General features: G+C 41.6%; 1 long non-coding RNA gene across 2 annotated transcripts in view; it reads left to right on the forward strand.

The window, feature by feature from the left end:
* Positions 1–20,952, forward strand: part of LOC137430670 (uncharacterized) — a 38,849-nt gene extending 17,897 nt beyond the window's left edge. Inside the window, exons 2-4 of one of the 2 annotated variants that reach the window (XR_010985149.2) lie at positions 4,950–5,404; positions 14,047–14,242; positions 20,828–20,952. This is a non-coding gene — a long non-coding RNA (uncharacterized LOC137430670). Of the gene's footprint in view, positions 1–4,949; positions 5,405–14,046; positions 14,313–20,827 lie in introns of those variants that run through there. The other variant, XR_013624187.1, reaches the window with a different exon arrangement.

The following is a 20,952-nucleotide window of genomic DNA, read 5'->3' on the forward strand; positions in this document are numbered from 1 at the left end:
GTTTTCTCATCCCAATTCAACCTTGGCTTTGGCCATCCTGCCACAGATGCCTGTTCCAATTGTGCCAAATACAGGATGAGAATAAAGGATCCAAACATGTCAGAAGCTGAAAAGCAAAATGAAACAGCCTTGTTCATTTTGCATCGGCGAAGAGCACGAGCATTCTATGACCAGCTGGGAAGGGACGAAGAGGACTCCGTGACTGTTTGCTTCGACATGATGCAAAATCTAATTTTGCCCAAAACACCAATAGGCCAAGCCTATTATTCCAGACAACTCTACCTTTACCTGTTTGGTATTGTTGTGCATCATGGTAAGGAGAGCAAACAGCTCAAGGAGGATGTCCACCTTTATGTCTGGCTGGAAAATCAAAACAAAAAGGACAGCAATATGACAGCTTCCGCACTGGATCATTGCTTCCGCCACCCACTCAATGGTCCGCTTCGGGAGAAAAAAAGCCTTCGCTTGTTCAGCGATTCATGTTTTGGACAAAATAAGAATATGAATATGGCATCCATGCTCTTGGCACTTCAGCAAACAATTCCTGGTCTCAGGATTGAGTACACCTTTCCAATTAGGGGGCACAGCTTTTTACCAGCAGATAGAGTATTTGGGAGAATTGAACAGAGAGTTAGGAAAGTGGACACCATCCTGCTCCCAGAAGAGTACTGCTCAATTTTGAAAACATTTGGGAATGTCTACGTGTATGGAAAGGACTGGCAGTCGTTTGATTACCGATCAGCAACCAAACATCATGTGAGGACGAAGAAAACCTTCAAAATTAGTGAGGCCCGCATGCTAGAATTCACAAATGGCCAAGTGGGTTTTAAAACCTCCTACAGTGCTGAATACTGCCACCACAGTGTTTTGAAACGGGGCAAGAAATGGGCTGAATTCAGACCTGATCCATTACCAATGCAGACCACTGTAAAAGAGGCGAAGAAGCGTGATGTGTTTTCACTCCTTGCGGAAATAGGAGCGTCAGACAAAGTCCGGGCGTTCTATGATTCTGCTTTGTCAGTGGTGAGCGAGGCTGATGCAGCCAGCAGTGATGAAGAGCCCGGACAGGGCTGACCTGCATTCCAATGCAAGTCTGACATTGAGAAACGTCCATCATTGGACTTGTGGTGTTTTTTAAGAACTGTCACACAGTGGATATATAGCGTTTTGGAAAAAAACTTCATTATTTTTGTTAATTTGTTGTGAAAAAAGATTACTAGATTTTCAGTTTGTTCTTTGATATGTTCTAATATTTGCATATTAAACATTGAAACAGAAAAAAAAGGAAGTTTGCTTTATTTTCTTTGCTGTGCAGAAATTCTCATTTTACACAAAATGCTCCAAATGAATTTATAGCGTTTTGGAAAAGAGCTCTTCATATATTGTTCCCCATTGGGAGTACTTGACAATGAGCCAGCCATATTGCAATTTTTTCCATGGAGATAAAGAGGTGCAAAGTTTTTCAGTTTTCACAAGATGGCGCCTGTATCACGTGACCTATGACGTCATAATTATCAGTAAAAATCTACAGGAGGAGGTGCTAACTTTTGTGTCAATCGGGCCAACGGTTGCAGAGAAAAGCATACTCACGTTCCGTGCAGACAAACAAACAAACAAACAGACAAACAAACAAACAAACAAGAAGACGTCATGCAGAGCACGATACTTGCAAAATCCACCCACCCCCCCCCCCCCCTGCCAGGCGGTTGCCCCTGAAAAAAAGGTTGCAATTGATCCAGCAAATTGTCCATTTCATCAAGATCAAAATTGACCATCTTCATCAAAGCTCGGGTCAATAGGATGAAAAGTGATGATTTTTAGATGAAAATTTATGATTTTAGAAGTTTGACCTAGAGTTGACCTTTGACCTTTTGACCTCAAAAATAGTTGGTTTCCCAATTCAGTGAGGGACTATGCAAATGCTGTTAAATTTTCAAGTCAGTCAGATGAAAATTGATGATTTTAAAGATAAAAATAGATGATTTTGGAAGTTTGACCTTGGGTTGACCTTTGACCCTTTGACCTCAAAAATAGTTTGTTTCCCAATTCAGTGAAGCACTAGGCAATTGATTTTCTATTTTCAAATCAATCAGATGAAAATTGACGGTTTTTCAGATGAAAATTGATGATTTTGTAAATTAGACCTTGAGTTGACCTTTGACCTTTTGACCTCAAAAATGGTTGGTTTCCCAATTTAGTGACTCAATGTGGAAATGCTGTTCAATTGTCGAGTCAATTGGATTAAAAATGGCGATGTTAGAAATTTGATCTCCAGATGACCTTTGACCTTTGACCTCAAAATCAATAGGCTTCTCAATTTTGATGACCTATACAACTTGGTGAGGTTTCGTGAATATCGGTTGAAAATTGTGACCTGTAGGCGACTGACATACAGACAAACAAACAGACAAAGAAACAAGAAAACGTCATGCGTAGCACGATACTTGCAAAATACGCCCTCCCCCAAAAGTTTACCATTGATACAGCAAATTGTCCATTTCATGAAGATTAAAATTTACAATCTTGATCAAAGCTCGGGTCAACAGGATGAAAAGTGACGATTTTTCAGATGAAAAATGATGATTTTGGAAGGTTGACCTTGAGTTGACCTTTGACCTTTTGACCTCAAAAATAGTTAGTTTCCCTATTTAGTGACTCAATGTGCAAATGCTGTTCAATTTTCAAGTCAATTCGATGAAAATAGAGGATTTTAGAAATTTGGCCTATGTTGACCTTTTGGCCTAAGTTGACTTCAAGAATACTTGGTGGTTGAATTCAGTGACCAGATATGCAAGTCCTCTTCAAATTTCAAGTCAATTGGATAAAAATTGAGGATTTTAGAAATTTGGCCTATGTTGACCATTTGGCCTATGTTGACCTCAAAAATACTTGGTGGTTGAATTCAGTGACCAGATATGCAAATGGTCTTCAGATTTCAAGTCAATCGGATGAAAATTGGGGATTTTAGAAATTTAGCAAATTTGGTGACCTTTGGCCTATGTTGACCTTTTGACCTATTGACCCCAAAACAATAGGCTTCTGGCTTTTGACCAACTCTACCATTTGGGGAAGTTTGGTGAAGATCGGTTGAAAATTGTGACCTGTAGGCCGGTGACAAACAAACAAACAAACAGACAGAGTCACAAACACAACCGACCAATATACTGTACTTGAAAAATCTTCGATTTTGCAAGTAATAATGTTCAACACCAACCAATAAAGTAACAAACAAACGGACTCAAATGCAATACCCGAGATCTCCTCTGGTGAGGGTAATAAGTTATGGCCTGGACTGACACTCTAAAACACCGAGGTGGATACCTCGAGACATGGTAGATCGCCGCTCCATCTCCTGATACCCGCATATGGAGATAACAACCACAGACACACAAAACGTATCCATCTTGCATTGTGTGTGCATTGGCAGACGGGCTACCTGCATTGTTAAAATCCTGTTTGTCCAATACATTATACTGGATGTATGCAGTTTTATTTGCTTAAAACACCAATAATGTTGACATTGTTAGGATCTGTAGTTACGTCTTGGAAATACTTCAAATAATACCTTTAAATGCCTTTAAAAAAAAATAATTGGTGTTGTTGTTGTTGTTGTTGTTGAAAATTTTATCAAATCGAAACTGAAATTGGATTCGTGTCCTCCTGACTCCATCACTGGAATTCTTCCAGCTTATATCGTTTTGAAGATTACAGCCTGGGGAAAAAACAATCACCATTACCGGAGAAAGTATTTTGTTGACTTCCTGAAGCCCTAATCCAGTTTACCACCTCCGCCACCAAAGGTGGATGGAGGTTTTGTTTTCATGCCCTGTTTGTCTGATTGTGAACAGGATATCTCAAAAAGTTGTGGAGAGATTCGGCCGAAATTTGGTGGAGAGTTTGGGTAAGTGACACAGACGAAATGATGGGATTTTGGTGAAGATCCGGATCCGAGAATTTCTTAAGTGATTCTTCACCTTTTCTCAAAAAGTTGTGGACCGATTTGGCCGAAATGAGAGAGGTTGGGTATGAGACTAGGACAAAATTATTCGATTTTGGTGAAGATCCGCATCTGGATCCGAGAATTTTTTTAAGTGATTCGACTTCACCATTGAGAGATAGGACAAAAAAACGATAGATATAGCACGATATCTTAAAAAGTTGTGGACGGATTTGGACAAAACTTGGTGGAGAGGTTGTGTGTGTGTGACAAGGAAGAATCGATTCAATTTTGGTGAAGATCTGAATATGGATTCGGATATGAGAATTATTTAATTTTTTTAAGTGATTCTTCACCATTGGGAGATTGGGCCAAAAAATATACATAGCAGGATATCTCAAAAAGTTATTGATGGATTTGGACGAAACCTGTTGGACAGGTTGTGTGTGTGACAAGGACGAATTGATTCGATTTTGTTGAAGATCCTAATCCGGATTCGGATACAAGAATGTTTTAATTTTCACCATGGATTGATAGGGCCAAAAACAATATACTGTATATCACGATATTTCAAAACGTTGTGGATGACATGAGACAAAACTTGGTGGACGAGTTGGTTATTCGACAAGAACAAGTCGATTCGATTTTGATTCAGGTCCGAATCCAGATCCGGTCTATCATTGGGATACAAAATGTAAACTGTTCACCAGGCGGAGGTACGCGCTCTACCGAGGGCTGTTGTTTTTGTTTTTGTAACATTGATCAGATGTGTAGTCTTTAGACAAAACAATTGCTTTGAACCACCTTAAGCATTTTTGACACACATCTAAAGGATGTTTGTGGAATTCTTCTGGGCAGAGAAACATGAACCCAATCCTTCGGTGCTGATTTTTGCCTTTGTCCCAAGGTGGCCCTCGACCTTAGCAGTTGATTAATGTCTTTCCGCTTGCTCGGCCTAATGGCTTTTGCTTTTATAATTTTGCTTTTTTTTGTAATATTTCCTGTGTTACAGAATACCAACTGTTTGAGGTCTGATGTGTAAGCTGGTGGAACGCTGTAAATCCACTGTTGCCAAGTTTGCCATCCTGCACTCTTGGTCTACCAGAAGGATTTGTCAGTCACAGAAGGTGCATCAGCAAAACTAGCGGTACCATCATCATCATCAATTTACCATACTCTTGCTGGAGTGTCAACCCCTCCACAGCAATATATTGGCAAGAGTTACGCTGGGTGGTTTGCCATTGCCTTACCATCAGTCAGGCAGGGCAGGAATACTCTTTCACAAACAACCTTTCTACTACTCCTTCACAAAGACACCATTGGATCCTCAATGTCCACCAACGATCAATGCTGTCAGACACATCCTCTGGCTGGTGCACAAACTGACAAATCACTCTGGTTTCGAAACACCAGGTCGACAGCTGGTCCATCCAGGTTTGAATCTGGGGCGAGGTCGACAACTGAGATGTGAGTGTGCATACCTTGAGACTATCCTGCCAGCAAAGGTACATGAAGACCATGTTATTGGTCAGACTTGTATGTTTCCTCACATGAGGATTGTACAGAATGCCATATATGCTTTCATCCATCTTCAGTTAAATTATCGGCTCGTATCGTTAAACTTGGGCAATTTGCTGTCTGAAACTATCTTGGCAGTTACTTAGGGTAATGAATGCAGATGAGTGCTTGTTCTGAATAAGTTTTATTCATCCATCGAACAAATGGGTGAACAGATGAGTAGGATAAAAACAACTAGAGCTTCCAGGGAAGCAGAACTCAACTGAACTGATACCTACCTTGTGTGGTAAGAGTCTCACACACCAAGTTTGATCAAAATCCATAAATATTTGTGGACGTTAAAGTCTTAACGTCGTTTCGGAGCTGAAAACAATATGGCGGCCATTTTGTGACGGATCAGGTTGGAATGCAATAGCATCCTACCTTGTGTGGTAAGGGTTAAACATTCTAAATTTGATCAAAATCTGTTAATATTTGTGGACGCTAGAGTGTTAACGTCGTTTTCATGACCAAAAACAAAATGGTCGCCTACGTCCGTCATTTTTCAACGGATCGGGCTAAAATGTAATACCAACCTGGTCCTTGCGGTAAGGATCGTGCTTGTCAAGTTTGATCAGAATCGGTTGATATTTGTGGACGCTGGAGTGTTAACGTCGAAAAGTTAACGGACGACAGACGACGACAGACGACGGACGCCGGAGGGTTCAGTATGTGATGAACTAAACTGGACGGTAGTCCAGTTGAGTTAAAAAGAAACTAGAACTGCCACTTTATAACTGCTGGCAGTGATGACCGGGTACCGAGACGGCCCGCTTTGATACGACCCCACATTGATCAGTCACGTGACCCATGATGTCCTCTTTAAAAACTGGATTCAGAATTGTATTGAAAAAATTCAATTCAAAGGAATTTCAAAAAAACTCAAATTCAAAATAAATTTTAAAAATGGCTGCCAGACCATTCAACCGATGACACGTAAATTACCAAACTATATTCCGAACCACTCGTTCATCATGTGCGTGGCGTTTCACATCATGTATGACGTTCTGGAGAAGAAAAAATTGTAAGTAACGAAAAAAATTGTGTAGGTTTCTTCTTCTTCAAATAACTAAAACATTCTGGCTGCCAGATTGTGCGACCGATCACGTTGAAATTTTAAACGTGTATTTCCATTGATGAGTCATGGGCCAAGTAACATGCCGCATTCAATATATCAATTACATACGCAGTTGACCATCTTTCCTGGGGACATCGTCGGTATCAATTGAATTGGTGCCTAAATAACTTGAAAAAGAAGTAATAAGGGGTGGAGGGGTGCTCCCTTGGGTTTAAGGGAGATTTTAAGGAACATTCGGAATTCGGAATATTCATAATACTTAAGGAATACTCGAATATGCAATGATCCTCAAATGATGGATGTCCTTAAGGGGAAACTTGAGGAGACATTTAAGTAAATCCTCAAATCTTTCCTTAAGAATGTTTTATGCAACTGGGCCTAGGGTTTCAGATGCCACTCCTCTACCCTAAAACCCATGCGTGCACAACCAAGTGAGCCTTAATAAAATAATAATAATAATAATAAAAAATAACCCAGATTCACAAAATTAAATAATTATGGCTGCCAGACCATGCATTGGACAGGATGAAATTTAAAACATATACCTATTCCCCATGACTGCTAGATCATAATTGTGAAGTTTCACGTCGATCGATGAAGCAGTTCAGGAGAAAATTTTTTTTAAAGATTTTCGTTCGATCCAATATGGCTGCCAGACCATGTGACATTTGAATTATATTATGTGACATAATATAATAAATTATATTATGTAGGTCTGATTATATTATATTATGACATAATAAATTATATTATGTGCGTACCTCCGCCTGGTGAATTATGTGACAATTACATGTGACATTTGATTTGGAAAACAGAGGGCAGCATGGAATAAATTAATTTTAAGAGTAAAATAAAACTTTCCTTCCGGTCCACCTAAACAAATACTCCACCTTCTGGCCAACTCGTATTTATAAACATTTACTCCTAAGCTATCCTATTCTAGATATACAAGACTGATGTTTGTCTGTCGGTCTGTGACCATTTTTTTCAGAAATGGCCCGACAGATGTTCGTCAAACTTTCTGAGGTTCATCAGTGAATGCCAGGGAGTGTTTTAGGCAAAAAAAGTTTTCAAAATTTTTGAAAAGAAAAGTTGGATTTATTAAAATCACTCCATAGTGCCTAAGCCCTTGCAGCTATATGAATTGTAATATTAAATGATCCCCGACCTATTCTTTCATGAGTGTAGGGCAGTGTTTTAGGCCCTCACAAAAAATAGAAAAATAACCAAATTTGACCCTAGAAGAGCTCAAGGCCCCCCCGCCCCACTTCCCATGCCTCCTCCCCCCAACCCCTCTCCCTCCCACAGATCTCCCGATGTCCCTATTTTCCACTGTTGTGCTTGTGTGCTTCCCTCTCTCTCCCCATCTTGTCTCCCGCTCCCTTTATCTTATGTTTTATGTGTCAGTTTGTCTTTTTGTGATTATTGTTAGCTCTTACACGAGCCTCGATCTTGTATACAAAAAAGGGTCCTCCATTTTGGGAAGGGGAGGGAGGAGAGGGAACAAGATTGATGTGAAACAATTTTCCATTTTTCCACATAAACCAAACAACAATAATGAACTATAATTAGGATTGTTCCACAGCCATTATAATGGCAGCCATCTAAATATCCAGGATTGCTGCCATTTCTCAAAATGGCTGCTGGTTACCCCACCAATGTCAACTTTCAAAATAAAAGTAGATATAAGTATCTGATTTGAATGATCTAAATCTCTATCTACATTATTTTGACATTGCTACCTTAGCTTGTGTGTCTCCAATCTTCTCACCTGTGCTTTTCTTAAAAAGCAAAGACTAATTTGTGCAGCGGACACCATTCTACTTGTCACATGAAATGGAGCATTCCAGTCCACGATTCTTGCAGTTTCAACTTCGTGTATCGCAGTCAGTTTTGCATTTCCAATTGATGACCCCAGAAGAGCTTCTGGAGCTGGAGGCAAATCCGTTGTTTGTGGCTCAAAATGACCTCTTGCATCCATATTGTCAGATTTACCCATCCACTGTTGCAATTGGAAATGCGCACGAGGACTGCGATATCAGGCCACCATTTGTATGGGGGAGAGGGAGATGCACCTGCACAGTATTGATGCTTGTGGACATCTCACAAAAGCACTTGTAATGCAGTGCATCCAAGCACTTAAATCAAGATGACCTCCTGACACAAACTTTTGAGAAGGTGATGTAATCCTTAGAAACTTCACTGGAGAACTCAGCTTGCTTCTTGAAATCAGGCTCACTTCGAAACTTATGGAGAGCTACTCCGTTCCCATTGCCAAACAAGCATGACGTGGTGTCACATCCAACAATTGCATGCATGAATGGCAACCAGTTGCACATCTGAGGACCCGAATCATTCTGCAGCTAGATAACATTCCAAATCCGTAACTTATTTGTGGGTAAACATCCATGTAGCTTCTCCTATGACAGTAGTGGCCCATTTGGAAGCAGAATCTACTGCTGTCTGGCCAATGGGGAGGTCAGCATCACCTTCTGCATGGATTTGTGTAAATCCATTTATTTTCAGCTTCTCAGTGAGCATGAGGATGAAATTCTGGTTTTTTTGGTACTGCTGGCCAAGAAATGTTATTTCTTTGTCTTGATTGTCATGTCTCCAACAAAGTTCACTTGGGCAACTACGACATGTTTTTGTCACCGATATGCATGGTATATTTTGGAGATGGCTCTGCACCGTATCCATCAAATACAATGGTGGGGCTCGCTGTACTTGCAATGAAGGTAACGTAACCTACATCGCTGATGACAATGCAGTCAAATGTTGCATCGCGTTTCATGGAAGCCATTCAATGAGTGAGCCACCACAAAGCTTGATGGAGAACTGCTCTCCGCTCTGGGCTTGCGCTCATACCTCACACCTTAATTGCTCGGCTTGACGTCATGGAAACCAAGGCCTTCAAGATCATTGGAATCTCCCGCGATCAAGATGAGTCTCTAGACCTATCATTTTCACATCACAGACAGGTCGGTGGTCTCTCTGTCTTTTACTGCCTCATTCCCGGTATTGCACCCTCTTGTCTGCTATTTTCGTGCTTGGTCCCCTCTGCACCCCACAGGTTTCTGCAGGACGCACAGGGTCCACCAACAACACCCTTCTGGTGAACCTCTCAAAATCCAGAATCACTGCTCACCTCCACTGGAGGTGAACATTCGTTCTTCTCTTTTTTGAGCTTGTGGAAGGAACTTCCACATTCTCTTTCTTTTTTTTTTTGTATACTGAATCGAGGCTCGTGAAAGAGCTAACATTTACTTCACAAACAAATCAACCAGACAAACAAAATATATAAAAAGAGGGAGCGGAAGACAAGATGGGGAGAGAAGGGAAAGCACACAAATATAACATTTGAGAGCAGGGAGATGTGTGGGAGGGAGAGGGCTTGGGGGGAGGAGGCGTGGGAAGGGGGGGGGGGTGTGGGAGAAGTATAAAACACAAGGACACCAGGGACTTCCGGGACAGAAATTGGTATTTCAAAAAAGTGGATTTGGGGTGAAATTAGTGGGGGTAGAAAAGATCAAGGTTTTGGATGGGGGAAGATAAGAGATGGTGGTGAACAGCTGTTTTAAAGACCTGGAGGGTGGAGTGGGATTGAAGAGAGTGAGGGAGTTTGTTCCAGAGGCGGGAGAAAAGAGCAATGAAGGAGTGAAGGTGAGCAGAGAGTCTTGATTTTGGCAGTTTAACCATAAGAGGGTTGCAGGCAGATCTTGTGCGACCTGTAGGAATATTTGCAGGACAGAGCCCAGAGAGAGCTGGGGGGGGGGGGGGGGGGGGAAAGGCCAGAAAGGAGTCGGTAGAAGACGGAAAGACCACCAACCTGCCTGCGGTGAGTGAGTGAGAGGCCCTTGGAGTTAGCTTCATCGCGGGAGATTCCAATGATTCTGATGCTTTGGTTTCAACAGCGTGAAGACGAGCTAGGTGTGAGGCAGGAGCACCAGCCCAGAGGGGAGAGCAGTATTCCATTGAGCTGCGGATGAAAGCCTTGTATGTGGTGAGGAGCTCAGGTGTGCCAAGGAAGGACTCCAATGTCATTCTTCCATCCAAGGCTTCAAGACAACAGCTGTTCACCACCATCTCAGACCATCCCCCTTCCAAATCGATGATCTTTTCTACACCAATTAACGATCCCCAACCCCAACTTTTTGAGGGATGCCAGTTTTTCCTTCCACTTCTGTGATTGAGAGTTTGTGGCTCTATCCATCTTGTTCACCCCTTGTGTCCTCCTCTTGTTGCCCTCATTCTTCACCACATCCCTTATTTCTCCAAGTCTCCCTCTATTTTGTCGGTTTTTTCCCCGTACCCCTCTACCTCACTCTACCACCACATCCCCTCTTTCTACTGTTCTTTTCTTTCTGTTACATCCTCATCCATTATGGGTTCTCGCTCCAAAACATTGCTCTCCACCATGGCTTTAAGAATGTTGTACCCATTTCCTCTGCTTTATGAGCAGTCAGTGTCATCAGCTGTAACTCCGGCGACAATGCTACACAGAGACAGATCCCGTACAAATGGATGTCAGTCCTGAAGGAACACAAGGACCGCCAGGTTGTCGTCGGCATCTCTTGTCTTCCTGGGACTTTGTTACATCTTTCTGCTGATCACTTGATTGTCAGGTAAGTTGTGGCTGTGAGATCCTGCTTGGCACCATTTACATCAGCACATGCCGGCATAGACAGCAGCCATTGTGTGCGTTGAGACTCCCCGACCACTGGTCATGACCTATTCCCCAACCCTTTGTCAGTCGAGCTGTTGACTTCTTGAAATTAGGCAATCACTGCCCCTGAGTAACATGGATCCCTGTGTTGAAGAAAGAATAAACGTCTTGATGTCATGTCCGAAGCTAAAGCATTTTCTGGAAGCCAGATATGCCCTCATGTGACATGTATGTTAGTCTCTGCAGCAGCAAAATATGGAAGCATTTATTGGAGTGACTGTAGTTGAAGACTCCAAATCCCTGTCCGTTCTGCTTTGACAAACTGGCAGAGCAGACCAACCACTTTCATACACTGTAGCCATAGATGTGCAGTTGGGTGACTGCAGCCATTGCAGCTCGAACGACATCTCGGGAAATCCTTCAAGAAAAAATTGTGTTCTTACATCTTTATTTGACCAATTAATCCCTTTAATGCAATATTAATTGAGCGAAATTGACAGAAAATGTGGCACTGTACTGCCATCTTGGATTTATGCAAATTAGCACTTTTGCCACTCCTATATTTTTGACATATTGTTCGGGAGGAGGATGGGAGTAATTTCCAACGAATGTTACTTCTTTTGAAATTCTCTCCAGGTTTGGCAATTGTTTCACTCCTTTGACTTACAGAATGGATTACTGGAGATTGACAATAATTATGGAGTAATGAGGTATCATGGAGTAATGAGGCTTGATAAACTACAAAGAGCTGTGAGAGCTCAGAGATGTGTATGCATACCTTTCGGGCCGAGGTCATCCTGCCCACCTGTAGATGGTAGAAGATTAATGAGGCCATGAACGCGATTTTTTTTCTGCACAAAGGTTCAGGCTCATGGAGGAGCTGAATGATGGCAGCAGGCAAGGACAGGAGTTATAACACAAACTTGAACTAGAATGGTACTCGTAGAGCACATAGTCTCGCCTCGCACATTCATTCCGAACAAAAATACCATCCTCAACTGAACACGCTACTATTATGGCCTACTGCTATATTATAGCCCATATACCTCTATCATCTGTGCACCCTATTATGTCACATAGTTTCTTGACATGGGTTATGAACATTATAAATTGAGGTCATATCGATCAGATATATGAAGTTTCAAAGTTTTTCGAATAAGGATTTCAATTAAACCAATTGTGGCTAGAATACCACTTCACCAATGACATCATCGTTATCACCCTATACACTCCATGGGGAGTTGATGATGTATTCCAAGTTTCATTTTTCTACGTTGAGCGGTTTTGGAGAAAATTATGTCCAAATTTTTTCCTTTAATCCAATATGGCTGCCATACCATGTGACCTATGACATCAACTTAGCAATAATATATTATCCATGGGGAATCCCCCCTTTGTTTAAAGTTTTGCATCGATCGGACAAGCGGTTGCAGAGAAAACCATTTTTTAAATGAAAAAATATAGACGACCAAAATAGAGAACCCACCAACTTGGCTCTGTGAGGCAATGACGGACCTTGGGAATCCACCCCCTGTCAAGATTCCAATGGTGTGAAGGAGCACCAACCCAGATCGTTGAGCCATAAGTTTACCCCTATTTTAAATCGGACACAAAATGGAGGCACATTCAACTTGATTTTATCCTGTGTCAGCAATCAAATCCAGACTATACAGCTCAAAGGTGATTACGCTACCTCAAAGCTATTGTACCTGCACCATTATGTTGTAGTGATGAAATAAAAAAGGAAGAGGACAGATGCATTATTTATTTGACTACCATCCATCTTTTGTGACCACCTGTTGGCAAATAGAATGGCTGCTCTAAATAGTCTCGACTCCATGCATTTCGTCACATATAGCTCACAGTGGTATGCTGCTTGTTGCTTTTTCTGCACACACAGCAACTAATATTCTTGTTGTTGCATAACATTTCTAACATTGTTTTACAGGTGTTACACAAAGAACTATAGAGAGTTCATAGAACACGATCCCACACGCAGTGTTCATAATGATTTCAAAGATTTTAAAGATCCCACACGCAGATTAAAGATAATAAAATAATGATTTTAAAGATCGTTAAAAAATATATCCGGAAGTTTAGAGCGATTGACGCAGTCGTATACATCACCCTTATACACCACCTTACTTAACATGTACAAGTACTGCTAAACTGGAGGTTCTTGGAAATGCAAAGATGGGTCCTCAGGGACCTTTGGGTCATCTAGGTCTTTTGAACCCTCAGGGACTTTTGGGCTCTTCTGGATATTTTGGGTCCCCGGGGAGTTTTGGGTCATCTGGATCTTTTGGGTCCTCAGAGACTTTTGGGTCATCTGCGTCTTTTTGGGTCCTCAGGGACTTTTGGGGTCATCAGGGTCTTTTGGGTCCTTGAGGAGTTTTGGGTATTCTGGGTCTTTTGGATCCTCGGGAACTTTTCGGTCCTTGGGAACTTTTGGGTCCTTTGCGTCTTTAGGGGTTTTTGGGGCTTTAAGGATATTAAGGTTCTTAAAAGGTTCTTCAAATGTCGAAGGGGTCTCAGCAGTCTAAAGAGTTAAAATATACATTTCAATAATACGTAATAAATAGACACAAAAAGTATGCCACACACACACACACACACACACACACACACACACACACACACACACACACACACACACACACACACACACACACACCTCATGAATTTATCGTAGATAACTGAAATCAGTCGCACAGTACTTCCAAAGATTGACATGAATGTGTTCGCGTTGTTCGGATGTGATATATGTAACGTGAACCATAAATCATTTCTCTTTCTCATCACTTGCAGTCTCACGTCCAAGGTTGCCCATCCTTCAGGGCCCTTCAGCTCACATCTCCGTGCCCTTACTCACACTCCGGCCAACGGTGTATCCTTCCTTGCCCCTTGACCGCCTTCGACGATGAAAAGCTTGGCACCTGCGCCTCGAGCTTGCTGGCAAGGCGTGAACGCTTCAGTGCCAACCTCAACATCTGCTGCCATTGATGTAATGCCATATCCAAATATAAAGTGATCATTGCTCCCTTTGTAAAAATAAATAAATAAATCGGAGTGGGGATGGGAGGGCATTTCATGAATTGGCAGGTCACGCACTGGCTCAGCAAGTGGAACCTCGACATGATTATCCAATGGAATTCTAACACTACATATATATGTATATATTGTATACAAGATCGAGTCTCATGAAAGAGAACATTAATCACAAAAAAAGCAAATAGACACATAAAACATATAATAAGGGGAGTGGTAGACAAGATGGAGAGAGAGGGGGGAGCACACAAACACAACATTTGAGAGCAGGGACATCGGGAGATCTGTGGGAGGGAGAGGGCTTGGGGGGTGAGGAGGTGTGGGAAGGGGGGGGGGGGGGTGTGGAAGAGGTAAAAAAAAAAAACACGTGGACACTGCAAGGACTTCCAGGATAAAACCATTTCAACTACTCTTGGGAAATACGGAATATCCAAAGAAGCTAATGAACTTGTATAATTTGCTACAAATTAGATATATATGGAGTCGAAATAATAAAACACTTGTTTTGCTCAATTGTACCTCTTGTACCAATTGTACCTCTTTACAAGTAGAAAACTATGGCCACATCCGTCCAGGAAAATGCTTGGATTCTTTTTAAGGGCCAAGGGAAGTTATTTCAAGCTCAGATAAAGCTGTTTCTATAGTAGACCATAGTAGTTGAGGGTATTTGAAGCCTCTCACTGTGGAACGGTCAGATTTCCCAGAGCCAGCAAGCGTTCCAGCAGGGGTACAACAGCTAGACCTGAACAAGGGGCCCGACTGGCTGTACGCCATCGTGTTTTCCCATGAGGTCTGGAAAAGCCGTAGAGGAAATTCCACTGTTGACATCAAACCCTGAGAGGCCATCACACAATAGCTTGGCTCGTTGTCCGATCGTTCGGCGAATAGGACAACAATCCGGCACTGCTGCACAACACAGTAGTTTATTTCAAATGATCAGAAAAACCACCATTGCTTTGTGTGGCCCCTGCTTGAATGAGCTAACCGTTGTGGATTTTGCTATATTTAACCCCACAACACACCAAATCCCATAAGTGTAGTGTAGCGGTGTGTGCCAAAGTCCATACAGTAGTGTATTCTGAAGTCAGCACACCAAGCTGAAAGAGTATCGTCAATTAACGAATCCAATGCTCTCTCCCCTAATCCCATTTTCAATTTCTCCATTACACTCTTCACCTTCATGATTGGACATATTGTTGTGGGAATGATCTTTAAGGGATAATAAAACTGTATAGTGTAATGATAGTTATGTACTATTTGCACAATAGGTATGCGTTGTGTGTGTACAGTGAGTCTTGCGTCATCCCAGTTGTCACCTGGGAACATCAGGCCACAAACAGTTCAGCTTGGTGTAACATTTAACCGCAAATTAAAAAATTGTAACCAAAAATTGTAAGAAAAATTGTAACAAATATTGTAAGAAAAATTGTAACAAAAATTGTAAGAAACATTGTAAGAAAAATTGTAAGAAAAATTGCAACAAAAATTGTAACAAAAACTGTAACAAAAACTAACAAAAATTGTAAGAAAAATTGTAACAAATATTGTAAGAAAAATTGTAACAAAAATTGTAAGAAAAATTGTAAGAAAAATTGCAAGAAAAATTGCAAGAAAAATTGTAACAAAAACTAACAAAAATTGTAAGAAAAATTGTAAGAAAAATTTTAACAAAAATTGTGACAAATATTGTAAGAAAAATTGTAACAAAAATTGTAACAAAAATTGTAACAAAAATTGTAAAAAAAATTGTAACAAAAATTGTAAGAAAAATTGTAACAAAAATTGTAAGAAAAATTGCAAGAAAAATTGTAACAAAAATTGTAACAAAAATTGTAACAAAAATTATAACAAAAATTGTAAGAAAAATTGTAAGAAAAATTGCAAGAAAAATTGTAACAAAGATTGTAAGAAAAATTGTAAGAAAATTTGTAAGAAAAATTGTAAGAAAAATTGTAAGAAAAATTGTTCGAAAAATTGTAAGAAAAATTGTTAGAAAAATTGTAAGAAAATTTGTAACAAAAATTGTAACAAAAATAACAACATTTAAATTGTAACCGCAAAGGCCTGGACCACTTTGAATGTGGGAGACTCGCTATCGAGAGACGGCAGAGGCAAGAACGGAAAACCTGCCAACGTCCATCTCCACAAGGACCGGTCTATACCTGCGATGTTTGTGGTAGACGCTGTGGGTCCCACATTGGACTATACAGTCTTTGCACAATGCTTGGTGAGCACGCCAACGAAGGGCAGAGATTCGTCTAAAGTGACGACTCACGCCATCTTATCTAACATGTTACATTAGTTATCCATGCCTGTTGTTTGTGTCCTCTATAACGTCCTTAAAAACGTTACGTTTCCTGTTTGGAATGATTTTCAATATTTGACTGCCAGTCAGACAGACAGAGTAAAAACATTATCTCACTCCTCCCTGTGCATTTGCGCTCATGACGGATTCAGAGACAAAGTGCGGTGAAACGATAAACTTGTCTTCCGATTTGTGTTCAAAATTTAGCATTTGATTTGAATAAGCGGTTCCTTATCATAATCTGAAAAGACAGATAGACGACGGATGGATGGACATGACCCGATTGCTTAACCCCGCTTTTCGCTTCGTGTGCGCGGGGCAACGACACAAGAAAACTTCAACATCCCCAGAGGCCATTTGGACCATCACACATGCGAGATGTTCAAATTGAAAAATCACCTCAAACCAGTTATTGGTTCACGAGTTATCAAACAGAGTGACCACTATATTCGTCATGTGTGTGCGTCTGTCTGTCCGCAGCATAACTACTCGATGATATCATCCGATCTTGATGAAACTTGTGTGGGAGGTTGATATCATGATCTGGTTGTGTCCTGCCTAGAGTGGGCGTATTGCGCCCATTGTGGGCGGAGCCACGCCCGAAAAAGACGTCTTTTTAGGGGGTAATCGAGTTCAAGCTACATCTTCTCCGAGGGAGTTGGTGGAATCTGACCCCAAGGCCTAACCTAACCAAATATTTCGATATTTGGTTAGGCCAATATCATATGTCTAGCCCCACGGAGCTCGATTTTTCATTTTCACCCCAAGGTCAAGGTCACAAGGTCACGAAATTTAGAAAAGTCGATTTTTGATGGTTTTATTACATCGTTCACTTCCTGATAGGGTGAAATATCGTACATGATCTTGTATTATCACATACATCATGAAATACAAGTTTTCCAACAAATTTCAGAATCTTCGACCTTTGACCATTGAAGGTCACAAAGGTCAAATTTTCAAAGTTGTCAGAATCTAACCGAACTTTCGGTATTGTGCAGCTAACTAGTCTCATAACAGATAATACATTCCTATATATATATTTTCAATGTCGGTTTTGACTTTTAAAGGTCACAAAGGACGGCCATTTCAAAGTAGTCCGTCCTTTGTCATTGAATACCGCTCGCTTGTGAACCATCGTCGTCTCCTGACTTGTTTACCGTAGCTTTTCTTTTTGTACACCGCTCCTTTCCTTTGCCATCTCCAGGCACTGCATGACGTCATTGCCGGGCATTGATGGGGCTGAAAGGGAGTCCTCAGATTTTACTCCAGTTGTTTGTTTTCTTGTTTTTGTTTTCAGGGCGATATCTCAGCCATCCTTTGAGCTAGGAAGCTGAAATTTGGGCACAATATTGAGCACGTGCTTTGGCAAAAACTGTATATTTAGTTTTTTGATTAATCAATGAATTGATTTGTTACTTAATTATTATTGATTAATGAAGTACTTATTTATTTCCTTTCTCATCTGGGCATTATCTCAGACACCTTTTGAGTTAGGAAGCTGATATTTGAACATGACAATGACCAAGTGATGTGGCTATAAAGGATATTTTTGATTTATTGATATAATAGCAGAAGTACCTGGCTTTGCCAGAGGGGGGAGTGGGGGGAGGGGAGGGAGGAGGCAGGAGAGGGAGGGGTGAGGAAGGGAACTGGAAGGGGGTTCACCACCTTTTCGTTGAATATATGCTGGTGGGTGAATGTGCCGTTCATCACGTTTCTCAGTTAAGTGTGATGCTGATCAGGAAGAAGAAGAAGAAGCCTTACTACCAACTTCGTACACTTCCGGAATTGTTTGATTTATTTGTATTCAAATGTCTGGTGATTGTTTTGTATTTATTTATGCGAATGTGTATTTGTATATAACTGTTATTAATTTTAAAAGGCTTATTAGGCACTATCGAGCGATTTATTTATTTTTTCATCCAAAAAAACGAACTTTTTTATTTCAGTATTTTTTTCACCCTAAAACACTCCCAGTCATTCACTGATGAGCCTCTGAAAGTTTGACGAAGATCCATTCAGCCATCTCTTGAGAAAAATGGCGACAGACAGACACACAGACAGACAAACAGACATCTCTCTTATATAGTAGACTAGCAGAAGTACCCGGCATTGCCGGGCGGGGGGAGGGGAGCGGAGGGGAAAGGGGAGGGGAGGGGAACGGGGGGCAGGGGAGGAGAGGGGGGGGAGGGGAGAAGAGGGGGGCGGGGGAGGGGGTGAGGGGAGGGGGAGGGATGGGAGGGGGAGAGGGGTGGGAGGGTGGCAGGGGGGGAGGGGGATGGGGAGGGGGAAAATGGAGGGGGAGGGGGAAAAGGGAGGGGGAGGGGAGAAGGGGAGGGGGTAGGGTGGAGGGGGAAGGGAGGGGGAGGGGAGGATGGAGGGGGGAGGGGGAAGGGGGAGGGAAGGGGAGGGCCAGTCAACAATGACGTTGCAGTTCTCATGGTCGGAGAGCAGCACAACAATCGCGACATCGTCCTGCATCTTCGCAACAGCACGAAGCGGATTTTGGAGACTCACCGATCCTGTGACGCCCTCCAGTACCGGCGTTGCCGGGCGGGGGAAGGGAGACCCGTACATTCCCAACCTGTACATTCGCCCTCTCGACTCAAGCTCACTCGGACAAAAGCCTCGCACAAATTACACCGTGAAGGCCCAATGGCCATGTCTATGCCACAAATCAAGTACGTGAGCGAGTCGGGCGTACTGAATTGAAAATATATAGAACGCTCATACTCCGTGAAAAGTGAAGCCGCCGTGTCGCCATCTTGGTTAGCACGACTCGACCAACTCGCTTCGCGGATCTCGTTTGTTTTGAATGTGTGAATTACGTGCGAACGTGTAACTGTGAGTTTATGGCGGCATGGAGCATCACGTGATCGCTCTGAGCGAATCAGCGTACTGCTCTGCCACCTGATCAGATTCCATGTATAATATTCCTCGCTGAAATGCGCTGAGGTAAATATGAATAAAAAATATGGATCTCGTAAAGATGAAAGAAAAAAAAACCTATGTGGTGTGAATGGCAATGGTCCTCGTTGAAATGTGAAAAAACGCAATCGCTTTTCACTCTGAAATATGTGCGAACGCGTAACTGAGATAATGGCGGCAAGGAACATCACGTGATCGCTGTGAGCGAATCAGCGCACTGCTCTGCCACCGGTCAGATTCCATGCACAATATTCCTCGCTGAAATGCGCTAAATATTATGAATTTTTTTATTTTTAGGTCGGCCATGTTCTTCCCAGGCTCAATGGCCATGTCTATGCCAAATATCAAGCACGTGAGCCTCTCCGTTTAGGAATCTATCGGTAACATTACACACACACAAACTGTTTTATATATATAGATAATTATTCAATGAAATTTTTTTTTCCCGATGAAAGACTTATTTAATTAATTTTCAAAATGTTACAGCTTCAGCTGGAACACTGGTGGTTGAGGTATGCGATTTTTTAAATTCTTTTTTTATTTTTTGTATACAGAATCGAGGCTCGTGAAAGAGCTAACATTTATCCCCCAAAAAAAAAATCAAACAGACAAACAAAATATATAAAAAGAGGGAGCGGTAGACAAGATGGGGAGAGAAGGGGAAGCACACAAACAACATTTGAGAGCAGGGACATCGGGAGATGTGTGGGAGGGGGAGGGCTTGGGGAGAGGAGGCGTGGGAAGGGGGAGGGGGATGGGAGAAGTAAATTAAGAAAGTGATTGATTAATTAATTAATCAATTGATTAAGAAATTATATTACGATTACTATTTAATGATTTTAATTATGCAATTAATCTATCAATTATTGTACACCTCTCCCTCCCTATACCGTCTCTGTGAGCTGCATGACGGTATCGCCAAAGGTACCCCTGCAATACCACGAGCTGGAGGATGTTGTTTATGTATTTGGTATTGGGGCGGTGTACTTTGAATGTATCTGTACTTGTTAGTTTAATTTATCTTTTTCACCTTCTAATTATCACAAATAATCTTATTTAGATTTGTCAATCCACATCCCGTCACACTTAGAATCCAAAATGTCATTTATTTTGAAAGCAGAGTTTGTGTGACCATAAGTAGTCTGGTGGAAGTACCTTCTTCTTGTCCACATGAAAATGGATGGAACAACTAAAAACGATGGTGTGACAGCTCAGAAGCAAAGACCACGATTGCTGAACTGTCCTCGCTGCCATCGATATAAACGGATGCTCAAATAACGTGGATGCCATCTTTGTTTTATGTTTCAGAAATCATCATCTTCCTGTGGTGATGCAAAGGAAGGGACGCGTGGCTGCGAATACGCCACAAGTCGAGAACCAGTTCCTTGCCAACACATGGCATTTCAGACAATTCACGACTGCGGGTGATCCGG

Source organism: Myxine glutinosa, chromosome 7 (genome assembly GCF_964187855.1).
Source record: "Myxine glutinosa chromosome 7, kmMyxGlut1.1, whole genome shotgun sequence".
NCBI classification, from domain to species: Eukaryota; Metazoa; Chordata; class Myxini; order Myxiniformes; family Myxinidae; genus Myxine; species Myxine glutinosa.